The sequence below is a fragment of the Gadus macrocephalus genome, chromosome 20 (genome assembly GCF_031168955.1).
Source record: "Gadus macrocephalus chromosome 20, ASM3116895v1".
NCBI lineage: Eukaryota > Metazoa > Chordata > Actinopteri > Gadiformes > Gadidae > Gadus > Gadus macrocephalus.
Window position 1 is genome coordinate 554957 of NC_082401.1, and position 14831 is coordinate 569787.

Genomic DNA, 14831 nt, shown 5'->3' on the forward strand with positions numbered 1-14831 from the left:
ATTGGATTTCGAGTCCAACGCCTTAACCACTCTGCCATCACAGCTCATTTGCCATGTACCCAAAAGTGGCCCTTGTTACACATTGAACCATCTGTTTCCAGCTTCAAACTTCATTTTTGTTTGTACCAGCTCTGTGATTGAGACACAGGAGCTGGGTGTTGACGCTGCTCACAATAGGCTAGGTCAGATGAAGAGGGGAAAGGAACAGTCCAAGCATCATCTCCTCCAGCGTCTTCGCTGGAAACCTGAGTTTTGCGTCGGCGTCGCCGAATCACCGCCTCACCCTCACGGTTGTCAGGTTCCTCGAACTCCAGATCTGCATGCCCATGTGGAACAGGCTCAGATGGTAGGTCCTGGGCCTCCAGGAGGGATTCCTCGGCCACGTGGACCTGCTGAGGAAGCTCCACCCCTTGAAGCAGAGAATCGCGGTCGGCCCTCTTCTGCCGATCCTGCAGCCTATTTGTGGGGGGGATCAGAGTTTTTCACATTGTTTTTTAGTCATTATACGTTTTGAATGCATGTGCCTATGAATTTATAAGTCCTTTTGAAGGGAATATATGAAGCAGTAAAAATGAACTCACCAAGAAGAGACTGTTGTATTATTTATGGTCACCAGTACCAGGTTGGTGCTTTGCAGGATTTGTTGGCAATCCTCAATTAATTGTTTAATATGACCATACGTCATGACAATAGCCTGAGGAATTGGAAATGTCCTCCACTTAGGGTCTTTTGGTCTATTTCTGCCTTCCTTGAACTCCTTGAAAAGCTTCAGTGCAACACACTCAGAGACCCTGGTGTAATCGGGTCTATGGGCAGCCTGGCCATGAACCATGAACAATCTGCGAAAAGACAAGATGATATAACCAACATTGTGTGTGTACTGTAAACACACAATGTGTGTGTTTGTTTTGTGGGTGTGTGTGTGTATATATATAAATATATATATACCCCTGTATGTTACATACAAATGTACAAACACACTTTTACACACATATATTACAAGTATATTAAATGTATATATACACACACCATTAAAGTGTATGTGTATGCAGTTAATTACACATGAACACACAGCTACACACATATACTTGAAGCTGATTGTTTGCAGGTACCTCTCGGCTGCTTGTTGGCCTGGAGCAGAGCCACTGCGTTTCCGAGAAGCTCTCCATGGCCCTGGCAAGGTCGTCTTCTTATTTTTTAAGGAGTACTTTGTTGGGGACTTGTCGATTCCATCCAGGCTGGAGTACAACCTCAGTATATCTGCTATTTCTTGGTTCGAAAGAGCAGTTATCGTCCGGTTGAGGCTGACAAGGTACCCTGCCAAGGCATCGACTGCCTCCCATCCGGGAATGCCTCTGGGATCACACCGACTATCCTGTCATATGAAATGAAAACAAAAACAGTTTGTATAGCTAAATTAAGAGAAACACTGAAGGAATAAGCATTTCTAATGGTCAGACATTAGCTACTTTACCGGAGTTGAAGTGATAGGCCCACTGTCCTCAAATGGGGAGCTGACAGGACTCCGAGATGCACCTTCACTTTCAGCTGTAGGTTCCTAAAGGGAATTATTTGAAAGAAGTGAATGAGAGTACAGTGAGGTGAACTTTGTTGTGCCCATGTAACACAAAGGAATTACCCTTATCAAATTAGATTTACAGTGAAAATGTTCTGGTAGATGGGTCGACCCGACCCCGGATAAGCGGGTAACGATGAGGAGGATGTTCTGATAGATTATAGAGCCCGACCGATATATCGGCAGGCCGATATTATCGGCCGATATTAGGCATTTTTCAAACTATTCGGTATCGGCATTATAATGGCCGATAAATGAATATAAAAAAAAAAAAAAAGAAGTTTGTCCACCAGAGGGCGCTCTAACGCCCCAAACCCGCTGATTCAGGCAGAGTGAATGACGGAGATCGACGGAGATCATCGGTGTTGTTCATAGCTGTGTTCGAAATCATTCCCTATCACGGATATAGTGCACTATATAGGGTGCTCGCCATTTTGCAGTGGTGTTCGAATTCTCAGTGGTTAATTTCATGCACTAAAATTTGAGTGTACATACGATGTTCCCTACTTGTTACTCCGTATACCACAATGCAATGCGGTAGTGTTCTTCCGGAGGAGAAGAAGAAGCTGAATAACCGCGAAAACTAATACATTTAATGATGGAGTCTCCGGCTTTCGTTTAGAGATGTCAACAATTTAATTGGGAGTTAACATAGAAAATGTAATATTCAAAATTAATTAAAAAAAACTTGATCAAGGAAATGTTGCATTCAACATCAATACAAGCTCCAGCTTTCCTCGGGATTGCCCGGTTTGTTTTCATGATGTGGGAGCATCTGTCTGCGTCACACAAATACCCGGCGCATTTACTGACGCAAATGACGCTTAGAAATGTTCAGCGTCGTGTCCGAATTCTCGTTTGTTCGTTCCCTATATAGTGCACTATATCATAAACACTATATAGGGAATAGTGAGGGAGTGAATAGGGAATGATTTCCAACACAGCTCATGTGTGCAAGTGTGTTCATGGTAAGTTGGCAACTGTCATACATTGCTTGAATAACAATTAAAAACATCCCCATCAATTCTCTAAAGTCGATAAGCATGACTTAATTCATGACTACCATGTCCAGTTTTGCTGTTGTTACGTGTTAGTTGAGAGTGAAAAGGATTTAAAGGATAACTACAAATAACCAATGTTAGGGAAATCTGTTTGTTTTGTTGGATTTTTTTTTTTTATGTATATATATCGGCCGATATATCGGCATATCTGATTTTTTAATCACAAAATATTCGTATCGGTATCGGCCTTAAAAATCCTATATCGGTCGGGCTCTAATAGATTATCAAAGGGCTATCACATCATTACCTGAGAAGAAGATGGGAAAAGAATATCAGTGGCCTGAGGTATTGTCTCATCAGGAAACTCATCCTCCTGAACTTCCTCCGGCCCCTCTGGCAGGTTGGCGCCAATTGCGTCAGGCGCACTCAGTTGTTGTGGTGCCGCCGGTGACGTCTCTTGGGCTATGGGAGGGACAGGAGCAGGGACGGGAACAACTGGTGGGTTGCTGTGTTGCTGTGGCGCCGGTGTTGTGTATAGTTCTGTTGGAGCCGGAACATCTATTGGTTCTGTTGGACAGCTCAAATGGTGAGCACTCTCAATGTGCTCCGACAATCCAACGAGTCCCCAGGCCGTTGCGCCACACTGCTCACATCGCTCCTGGACGTGGTAGTCTGACAGGTGCTGCGTGTAGTCCTCACCCATCACCTCCTTAGTACACAGCGAGCACGTGACAATCCTGCGGAGAGCTGGGTTTTCCTGACCTACAGCTGCTGCACTTGTGCTGGCCAGTTCACCAGGAGCCCTCCCCTCTGCCGCTGCACTGGCTGGTTCCTCAGGAGCCCTTCCCGCTGCAGCACTTGCCCCCGGGGCACTCAGCTGACCTGAACTGGCTGATGCTGCGCCAGCCTTCTCTGGTGGCTGGGGAGAACAAAACTGGGTTTACATTTACAGTACATTTCCCTTAAGCCAGACAGTAGTCTGCATCCAAATAATTATGTACTCACACTGTTAGACACTGACATCAAATACAACATTTGTATCACAGATAAAAATGTTTAAGCAATATAGCATGAGTGGTGTTTGTAATGGATATACCACCGGGTGTTGTTTGGCCGTAGCCACAAGGCCGGAGGCCGAGTACATAAGCATATATTCCTTTTATACAACAATTCTACTGTCAACTAATTAACCTTCAAACACCAGATTATTGTATTGAAAAGTCAGACTGGGAATGTCCTGGGATATTACAATTCATGGGATGTCTGTTGTCAAATCTGAAACAAATGAAACATTCCATGTAACTCAATTGTTGTATAATACCACTGTTGGGAAAAATAACCTGATGAGCACATCACATGGCAGGCACATTAATATATAGTCGACTCTTGCTCTAAACCCAACGAACACATAACACAAACATGATAATATATAGTCAGGTCAAGGCCGGAGCTGAAGGCCCCATCTCCCAGGCAGGCAGATGGTGGACACTCAGACAATGCACCAGTATCATCTCCAGAACGGGAGAGCCACATTAATTTATCACACAGGAGACATTTTGAGAGCTCTTCCCCGTTAGGAGGAACCAAGAGATACCTCTGCCCACACCAGGGGCCTGAGAGCCACATTAAATTATCACACACGAGACATTTCAGGGGGGCACTCCCCGTTTTAATTTATCACACCGGAGACACGAGGAACTCTCCCCGTTACGAAGCTCTCTCAGGGCCTGGGAGCCAAAACATACAGAACCGCACACACCTCAAACGCACACACCTCATCGAGAGGAGGATACAGCATAAGACTGCATCACACAGGGACTCTTCACCTTCTTCTGAAGCAGACCTTCCACGGAGGCGAAGCTCCAGACGAACCATCAGCGCTGATTAGGGACTTAGACATATTCGATTTCTCACGCTTTATGACTCTGTATAACAGTTGCCACTTTACTTAATAAATCCAAGGTCCTCGTGCCGATAGACTTTATTACCTCTCCGTCTCATTTTATCTGGTCCAGTAGCTAGACAGACCGTTTTTCCCCTCACCACCTACCTCATGATATCCACACTCACAGTTGATCTTTTTCCCAAAAATATCATATTTGCGGGGAGTTTGATTGAACACGGGGGTCAAGGGACAAGCATTAATACGCTGTATTACCGCCCTCCATCTCCTGCCTCCCGGTCTCTGGCCTGTGGAAAATGTATATTTCCCCTGAGCATAGAGGGTCATCACACCTGCCCAGTGTGAGTCTGGTTTCCCAGTCTTCGTCATTTCTAAAGATAAGGACATGAAAAACAGATGTTATTAGGCAAAAGCTGTAAATATCCTGGCTTAGACTACTTCATCACGGATCATTCAAGTATTATTATTATTATAACTTTATTCAAGACACAGGAAGGTCCACATAGACAGCACACTACATATACATACACATATATATACGCATATAAATACACACACACACACACACACACACACACACACACACACACACACACACACACACACACACACACACACACACACACACACACACACACACTCCCGCGCCATAACTTGAGAGACCATTAGTCAGGACTGTCATCTGCGGGGCCCACCCTTTCCAGGGCTCGTACAGCTCTGACAAAAATCACCAATGATCAGCAACAGTCATATATTACAAAAGTCTGTTTAAATAAGCAGAATTCCAAAAAAAAGTTTCATAGGAGTCAGGGTGGTCACCTTTGGGGACCACTCTCACGCTTTGTCACTTATTAGACCCATATTACACAATTCTCTTACAACGTCACTTTTGAGCCCCTGTGTTACACACCTCTCTAAATCTGTCACTTGGTGCGCCCATTTTACACACTTCTGTGTCACTCATTGGACCCATATTATTACACTCTAAATCTGTCACTTGTTGCCAGTGCTTTAAGTGGAAAAAAATAAGTGCCAGTACTCCCCTTTTCACCTGTTGGCATGTGTATTGGGCAGCCGATATTGTCAAATCATTAAGTATTACATTCTGAATTTCTACAGTGAATAAAAGATACTGAAAGATAATGCTGATTTTCACAACATTCATTTCTTCAAATATTCACAGTGGTGGAAGAAGTACTCAGAGCTTTTACTTCAGTAAAAGTAGTAATCCCACTACTGTAGTAAAAGTCCTGCATTCAAAATGTAACTTAAGTAAAAGTATAAAACTATTAGCATCAAAATGTACTTAAAGTACAATCTAAACATCATTAGATTGTCATTGATAGATTAATCATCACGTTGCAGCTGATAAAAGGTGGGGCAAAATTGAATTATTTTATATACTTCTGTGTAGCTCAATCCAAAACAATACATGATATATATTATTTTTAAATTATAATTGAAATATTTTGTATTGAGAATCAGAATCTGTAAAGTAACTGGTAACTAAAGTTACTGAATAAATGTAGTTGAGTAAAAAGTACAATATTTCCTCTGAATAGTATAGCCTAGTATAAAATTAATTCACAAAAGTAAAATACATCAACATTTTACTTAAGTACAGTACTTACTAGAGTAAATTTACTTAGTTACTTTCCACCACTGAATATCCATATACTTGTAGAAAGAGCAACAGTGGATTTCAACAGAACTGTCAGGTTTTTAAAAAACACCGTACTTGATCCTTTCACCAACAGTCTGGTCATTCATCTTGAACGAGGTTATTGCTAACGTCGCAGCATTAGCAACAGGCGTTGCTATAGCAACAGGCTGTGTGCTAACATTAGCTTGTTGCTGCTGACCTGCATTTTCTGGCTCAGTAGTATTTGACTGTCTGAGAGTTCTGTCATCATGCCACTCCGTTCCGGTTCGCATTCCCTTTGTGCCTTTTAGGAGCCAGGCCAACTTTACTATCGTGTCTTTTGTTTATGCCTGTTTATCCAACACTGCTGTGGATCATGAGCAAATGTGACGTTCCACTTCCGTGACAACAAACTAGTGGGCGTCACATAATAGCCTACCGGCGAGAACATAGAGGCAAGCGTCACGTAGTGCGCCCTGGGTAATGTAGTTTAGCTGCCATGAATCACCGAGAGACAGCTTTGGAGAGGAAAGGAAAGGGTTCTGGGAGCTTGTGAGAAGTCCGAGAAAAGTCCCGGTATGCCATGGGGTAAAATCTAGAAGTAGGGGTACTGCGTACCGGTGCGTACCGGCCCACTTAAAGCACTGCTTGTTGCACCCATTTTACACACTTCTCTGTGTCACTTATTGGACCCATATTGTTACACACCTCTCTAAATCCGTCACTTGTTGCGCCCATTTTACACACTTCTCTGTGTCACTTATTGGACCCATATTGTTACACACCTCTCTAAATCTGTCACTTGTTGCGCCCATTTTACACACTTCTATGTGTCACTTATTGGACCCATATTGTTACACACCTCTCTAAATCTGTCACTTGTTGCGCCCATTTTACACACTTCTATGTGTCACTTATTGGACCCGTATTATCACACTCTCTGAATCTGTCACTTGTTGCGCCCATTTTACACACTTCTGTGTGTCACTTATTGGACCCATATTATTACCCACTTCTCACTTGTGGACACTATGTTATCAATGTCTCTAATTAATAATCATTAGATTTTTGGGCTATTGCAGCATAATATTTTAGAATTAAGTTTTCAGATAGTAGTGTAGGCTAATGCTCATTGAGGGTGGAAAAGGTGGCAAAAGTTAAATCACAACCTACTATTCATTTATGTGCACAATTTTGGAATGAAAATGATTAAAAAATGGTTACCTAAAAGGTGGTTAGTTTGTCTTTCTGTATTTGTGTGTGTCTGGCTTGGAAATGTAATCTCAATTTGGCAACCCTGACTACGGCACGTGCACATTGAGAACACATGCCGTGTTTACACTTCACAACAACAACAAACCAAGCTAACATAGCTGCATACTATGGCTGAAGTTAAAAATTAGTGAACAAACCACAAACTCTACCAGCCTCGGATTTAATAGCTCAATGTGGATCATTCTCACTCACATGGAGGTGGTTTGGCTTTGAAAACACTGATGTTGCTCAAAAGACGCCAATCTGCAAACTATGTCAGAAAGCGGTTGCCGTCAAAGACAGCTCGTCAACGAACTTGTTTCACCATCTGCAAATTAACCACAGCACAGAATATGAAGAATATGAAAAGCTTCGGCAGTCAGCGGTCGACCACGACCGGCCTGCAAGGTACCGACAAGAAAACACAGCGTCATTCGGCAAGGGAGTGCCTTACAACAAGAAGGGCAACAGATGGCAAGGAATAACAAAATCTGTCACCACTCTTTGTGCAGTATTTGACGCATAAAGATTGGATTTGGAGACTTAGTTTTGTTCTTGCTTATGCTGCACAATTCACCTTCCAGAACAGCAGTCAAATGTGTATCCACATTCTAATGTTCATGCCTTGTAGTTCAAATATGATGAGTATTGTTTACATTAGGGGGAAGTGTCAGTTTAAAATGCTCTCATGATAGTTTGTTAGTGCAATATTTTATAGTGTAAATCCTATAAGCCACTTTGAAATGGTTTACGTATACTTGCACTGAATGATCTCAATACTTGCACTGGTGATTTCAGTGTTTTTGTATTGTACTTACTTGAATGACTCAGTTTTAAGTTAATAAATAAGACTTGTTTTTCTTGAACAAGCTGTTTTTGTCAATATTAGCATTAACATTTAATATACTATTAACAAGAGCGAGCTAGTACAATAGGCCTTTGATGCTTTTACAAACACATTTTTGAGGGATGCAAAATATCGTCAATTATCGTTATCGGCAAAATCCCAAAAAATATTGGGATATTGATTTTTGTCAATATCGCATACCCCTATCTGACACCCCATGCCGATGTGTGCCTTACACAGCACAGCGAAACGGGAGCACACAGGTGGCACACAGCGTGCACGGGAGAAGAGAGCCTCAGACTCATGCAGAGTTGGAGCGGAAATATGCAGATTTAACCTCTCAAAATGAACGGACCCGATCCTAAAAACAGGAAAACACAGTATGTCAGATGATTATACTGAATTATGTTAGTTTCAGCCCACATTGACCATTTTAGGCGGTGGCGGCCACCACCAAAATTAGGGCCCATCCACACGGAGACGTGTTGCCAAAAAATAGACAAAGCACTAAAATACCATAAAAAGTGGTGTGTCTTATTTTTAGGGCTAAGTAATACAATTGGATACTGGTTTGGAGTCACTGGGTCACATGATGTGGAAGTTATTGAACAAAAATGATAAATTCTGCATATTAATATTCATAGAAAATAGACAAAGCACTAAAATAGCATAAAAAGTGGTGTGTCATATTTGATCAGTTTGGTAATACAATTGGATACTGGTTTGGAGTCACTGGGTCACATGATGTGGAAGTTATTGAACAAAAATGATAATTTCTGCATATTAATATTCATAGAAAATAGACAAAGCACTAAATCTTGTGAAAATCATATGGTGTAAGGAGGAGGCCTTAGTTTGGGTGAAGTGTCTGGCTGATACCTATTTATTACAGCTGATTTTATGGATGTTCTTGATCTCAGCTACTTTGATCAGAGGAAAAAAACTCATTGTTAATCAATTCCTTTGCAATTTAGGAGAAATAGGGTGAGAGAAACCGCTTTATGAATGGTAAGGGCAGTGTCCCCGTTTTAGTTTTTCAAAGACAAAAACACTACATGTTTGAGGTTTTTACGCCTCTGAACCGAAAATGTCACCTGATTTTGTCTCAGAAATCTGGTCACCTTAGTTTCGACCAATGCTTGTTAGCAATTGAAAAAAAAACTAACAGGGAAAAACTGGAGAAACCTCAGGGTGAGAGACAGAGGAGGGATCCCTCACCCAGGACAGGCAGACGTGCAATAGATGTACAAGAAAAGTTTACAACATAGAATATGCAAAACATGGAAATGGTCAGGCTGTGGTTTTGAAAACCCAGGTGCTGTTGGGAAAAACGGTCTGTCTAGTTACTGGACCAGATGAAATGAGACGGAGAGGTAATAAAGTCTATCGGCACGAGGACCTTGGATTTATTAAGTAAAGTGGCAACGGTTATACAGAGTCATAAAGCGTGAGAGATCGAATATGTCTAAGTCCCTAATCAGCGCTGATGGTTCGTCCAGAGCTTCGCCTCCGTGGAAGGTCTGCTGCAGAAGAAGGGGATGAGTTCCTGTGTGATACACTCTTATGCTGTATCTTCCTCTCGATGAGGTGTGTGCGTTTGAGATGTGTATGGTTCTGTGTGTCTTTGGTTGACCTTGCCTCCCAGGCTCTAGTGTATGCATGTATATCTTCTTGTGTTCTTCCTGACGGGGGAGAGTCTCACAGAGTCTCCTGCTTGTGGCCCTCCCGTTCTGAGGATGAAACGGTGCATTGTCTGAGTGTTTACCATTTGCCGGGAGGAGAGATGGGGCCTTGGTTCTGGCCTTCACCTGACCATGTTCTCATGTGTGTGTTATGTGTTAAAAATTGACTATATTGTAACGTGACTGCCATGTGTTGTGCTCCTCAAGCTAGGGTGGGAGTTAGCTATATTTATAATGTACATGTGATGTGCTCAGCAGGTTATTTTGCCCAACAGTGCTCACCCTGCGACAGTCCTTTCACAGCCAACTGACTTTATTTAATTTAAAATGTTTGTTTTCTGTTCTAAAAGTGCCTGTTATTTGTTTTTGTCATTGTTCATTTGTTCATATTGTCGGCACATATAACTACTGTCATGGGGTACAGACACTTTAAAGTAGCTTCTTGGAATGTGAATGGTTTGAATAATCCAGTTAAGAGGAGTAGAGTAATGGCTAAGATGAGAAGGGAGAAACCTCAGATCATATTTCTACAGGAAACCCATCTATCTAAAGATGAACATGAAAAACTAAAGCAGTTTGGGTACAAGAACACATTTTATAGTTCCTTTAAGACAGGCCACAAAAGAGGTGTAGCGGTATTATTACATAATTCCCTAAATTTTGAATTAGTAAAGGAGATTAGGGATAGTGAGGGCAGATATATTTTAGTGCAAGGTAGAATAGAAAATAACATGACCACTCTTATCTCTGTTTATCTACCTCCACAAAGTGATCCAAAACTAATGAAGACAGTTCTCGAGCTCATAGCCTCAGAGTCACAAGGTACATTAATCTGTGCTGGAGATTTTAACACGGTAATAAATAGAGAAGACACATCTAACAATAAGAGGACTGTATCACCACAAAATAAAATCCTGAGAAAGAGCCTAGAGGAGATTGGCTTACTGGATGTCTGGAGAGAACTTCACCCAACGGATAGAGACTATACATATTTTTCAGCTCCCCATACAGTATACTCAAGGATAGATTTTTTCTTCGTTTTTAAGAATGACACACAGAATTATTAACTGTGATATCGGCTCAAGGGACACTTCAGACCACTCACCGATGTATCTAACATTGTACTTGGATAGTAGACCAAAAAGAACAATTTGGAGACTCAATACAGCCTTGCTTAATAACAAAACTGTCATACAACAAATAAAAGCTGAAATTAAAACTTATCTTGAAATAAATGATAATGGAGAAGTAAACCCGAATATACTATGGGACGCTTTGAAGGCAGTTATTAGGGGTAAACTGATATCCATCGGCACAAATATTAAGAAAACAAAAGAAAAAAAACTTAAAGAGCTTGAAGGTAGTGTTGGGAAAAACGGTCTGTCTAGCTACTGGACCAGATGAAATGAGACGGAGAGGTAATAAAGTCTATCGGCACGAGGACCTTGGATTTATTAAGTAAAGTGGCAACGGTTATACAGAGTCATAAAGCGTGAGAAATCGAATATGTCTAAGTCCCTAATCAGCGCTGATGGTTCGTCTGGAGCTTCGCCTCCGTGGAAGGTCTGCTTCAGAAGAAGGTGAAGAGTCCCTGTGTGATGCAGTCTTATGCTGTATCCTCCTCTCGATGAGGTGTGTGCGTTTGAGGTGTGTGCGGTTCGGTGTGTTTTGGCTCCCAGGCCCTGAGAGAGCTTCGTAACGGGGAGAGTTCCTCGTGTCTCTGGTGTGATAAATTAAAACGGGGGAGTGCCCCCCTGAAATGTCTTGTGTGTGATAATTTAATGTGGCTCTCAGGCCCCTAGTATGGGCAGAGGTATCTCTTGGTTCCTCCTAACGGGGAAGAGCTCTCAAAATGTCTCCTGTGTGATAAATTAATGTGGCTCTCCCGTTCTGGAGATGATACTGGTGCATTGTCTGAGTGTCCACCATCTGCCTGCCTGGGAGATGGGGCCTTCAGCTCCGGCCTTGACCTGACTATATATTATCATGTTTGTGTTATGTGTTCGTTGGGTTTAGAGCAAGAGTCGACTATATTATAATGTGTCCATGTGATGTGCTCATCAGGCTAGGGTAGGAGTTAGCTATATTTATAATGTACATGTGATGTACTCAGCAGGTTATTTTTCCCAACAGTAGACTGAGAGAACTAGAAAAGCACCACATCGAAAATCCGAGTGACCAGATATTGAGGCAAATAAAAGAAATAAAGAATCAAATGTCTAACAATTATAAAGAAGAGTTAGACAAAAAATACAAATTCATAAAACAAACATATTACGAAGTAGGTCCCAGAGCTACAAAATTATTAGCAAAAAAAATTAAGAAAAAACAGATCTCACAATCTATATACAAAATATTAGATCCCAAGACAGGACGAATGTATAACGATTTGGATGAAATTGATGCTGCATTCCGGACATATTACAAGACGTTATACTCTCAACCAAAACAAGATAACAAGGAGAATATAAAAGTTTTTCTGAACTCATTGGATTTGCCCTCAATTGGAGAATTTCAAAATAAGAATCTAACCTCACAGATCACTGAGGAAGAATTAGGGATTGTAATGAATTCATTAAAAAACAATAAAACTCCAGGAACCGACGGTCTACCTGCTGAATGGTATAAAATGTTTAGAGAAGAGCTGAATCCAGTGCTCTTGAAATCTTTCAATTGGACACTTGAGAAAATGTCTATCCCTCCGTCATGGAATGAAGCCTTCATCTCTATTATCCCAAAAGAGGGGAAAAATAAATTGTTATGTAGTTCATATAGGCCAATTTAAATTTTAAATCAAGATTACCGACTGTACACATCTATTATATCCAAAAGACTAGACTCCTTTATTCCTGAACTGATTGACAATGACCAAACTGGATTTGTCCGGGAACGTCAAACACAAGATAATATCAGACGCTCTCTTCATATAATACAAAACATAAAGGAAAATAAAATGAATGCTGTGTTAGTCAGTCTTGATGCTGAGAAGGCTTTTGATTGCGTCAGCTGGGAATATTTGTTTTTAGTTCTTGAACGATTTGGCTTTACAGAAAATTCAATTAATAGTATTAAAACCCTATACTCAGCACCAACAGCAAGAATCAAGATAAACGGGCGCCTAACTGAATGTATAAAACTGGAACGATCCACTCGCCAAGGATGCTCACTTTCGCCTACACTATTTGCACTATACATAGAACCTTTGGCTCAGGCAATCAGAGAGAATGAGAATATTCAAGGAATTACGCACAATGAAACCGAACATAAAATAGGATTATATGCTGATGATGTTATTTTATATATTTCAAACCCAGAAGCATCCCTGTGCGCGCTTTTGGATTTCCTTGACATATTTGGGGCATTCTCAGGCTATAAGCTCAACATACAAAAAACACAAATACTAGCATACAACTATAATCCGCCACCGGACCTTAGGCAAAGACTTCCAGTTGATTGGTCTCAAAAGGCAATCAAATACTTAGGAGTCTGGTTAACCCACTGTCCCAGTGACCTATATAATAAAAAAAACTATGATACGGTGAGCAAGAAAATTAAAGAAGATCTGAATCACTGGACAACATTCTTGCTAGAATTGAGACTATTAAAACATTTATTCTACCCAGGCTGCTTTACCTGTTTATGTCTTTACCAGTAAAAATTCCAATTAAACAGTTTCACGATTGGGACAAACTCATTTCTCGATTTATTTGGATGGGAAAGAAACCTAGGATTAAATATAGTACATTAAAAACCAGTAAAGAACGAGGTGGAATGTCTCTTCCTAATCTTTGGGATTATTACCTTGCTGCCCAAATGAAAACAATAGTTCTTTGGAGTGATGACAGATATGAGGCCAAATGGAAGGAGATTGAGAGATTGTACAAATGCATACCAATACAAGCAATGATTGGGGACCATCAACTATTTTCAATTAATCTTAAACTTATGGACCCAGTTAAAACAACTTAGATGGATTGCATTTGATTCAGATTTCAAACCAAATTGTATAGACTCTAGGTTTAAATTCTGGATGGATAAAGGAATCACTGCTTACTATAGCATAATAAAAAAGAACACATTACAAAGCTTCCAGACGCTTAGAGAAAAATACAATTTAGAAAAACAGGATTTTTTCAGATATTTGCAGTTACGCCACTACTTCTTAAAAGAGATTGACAAAAAGCAGACAAATCTGGAACCTAATGGGATTATACAATTGATAATACAAACGTACAATAGCAGTACTAAATCAATCATCTCAAAACTATATCAGGGAATAGCAAATGGCAGAGGAACTTCCACAAGTTACATTAAGGAGAGATGGGAAAAGGAACTACATGACACAATAACCTCCCAACAATGGGAGAATATATGTCAAAATGTTTTCTCTACAACCTGTTCTGCTTACTGGCGTGAATTTAGCTGGAAGAACCTTGTTCGCTACTTCATTACTCCTAAATTGAAAATGCATATAACATCATCAAACCATCCATGCTGGAGGGACTGTGGTGTAATAGGAGCAAACCATTATCACATCTTTTGGGACTGTCTAAAATTAAAAAGATTTTGGGAGGAAATCTGGGAAATTATGAAGCAAATTCTGGGGATACAGATTCCATTGACGTGTGTATCATTGTATTTGGGTGATTTTCCAGAAGAATTACCGAGAACTGATAAATATCTTCTGAAAATATTTACTGCAGCAGCAAAAAAAGCCATTACTCGCAAATGGTTACAGGCCGATCCACCTACAATAGATAATTGGCTAGAAATTATTAAAGAGATTCACGAGATGGAAAGGTTAACTCTTCTGCTTAGATTGGAGTATGATTTATATATTGCAAGATGGACAAAATGGAATATATATTTGCTTAAATAAGGGTATGGTTTGTGATGTGTTGGGATGTCTGATATCTTATAATACTG

The 14831-nt window shown here is 40.7% G+C and overlaps 1 protein-coding gene across 1 annotated transcript in view; it reads right to left on the reverse strand.

Moving 5' to 3' along the window:
• Positions 1–14831, reverse strand: part of LOC132448178 (uncharacterized) — a 123504-nt gene that overhangs the window by 74587 nt on the left and 34086 nt on the right. The window lies entirely within an intron of this gene.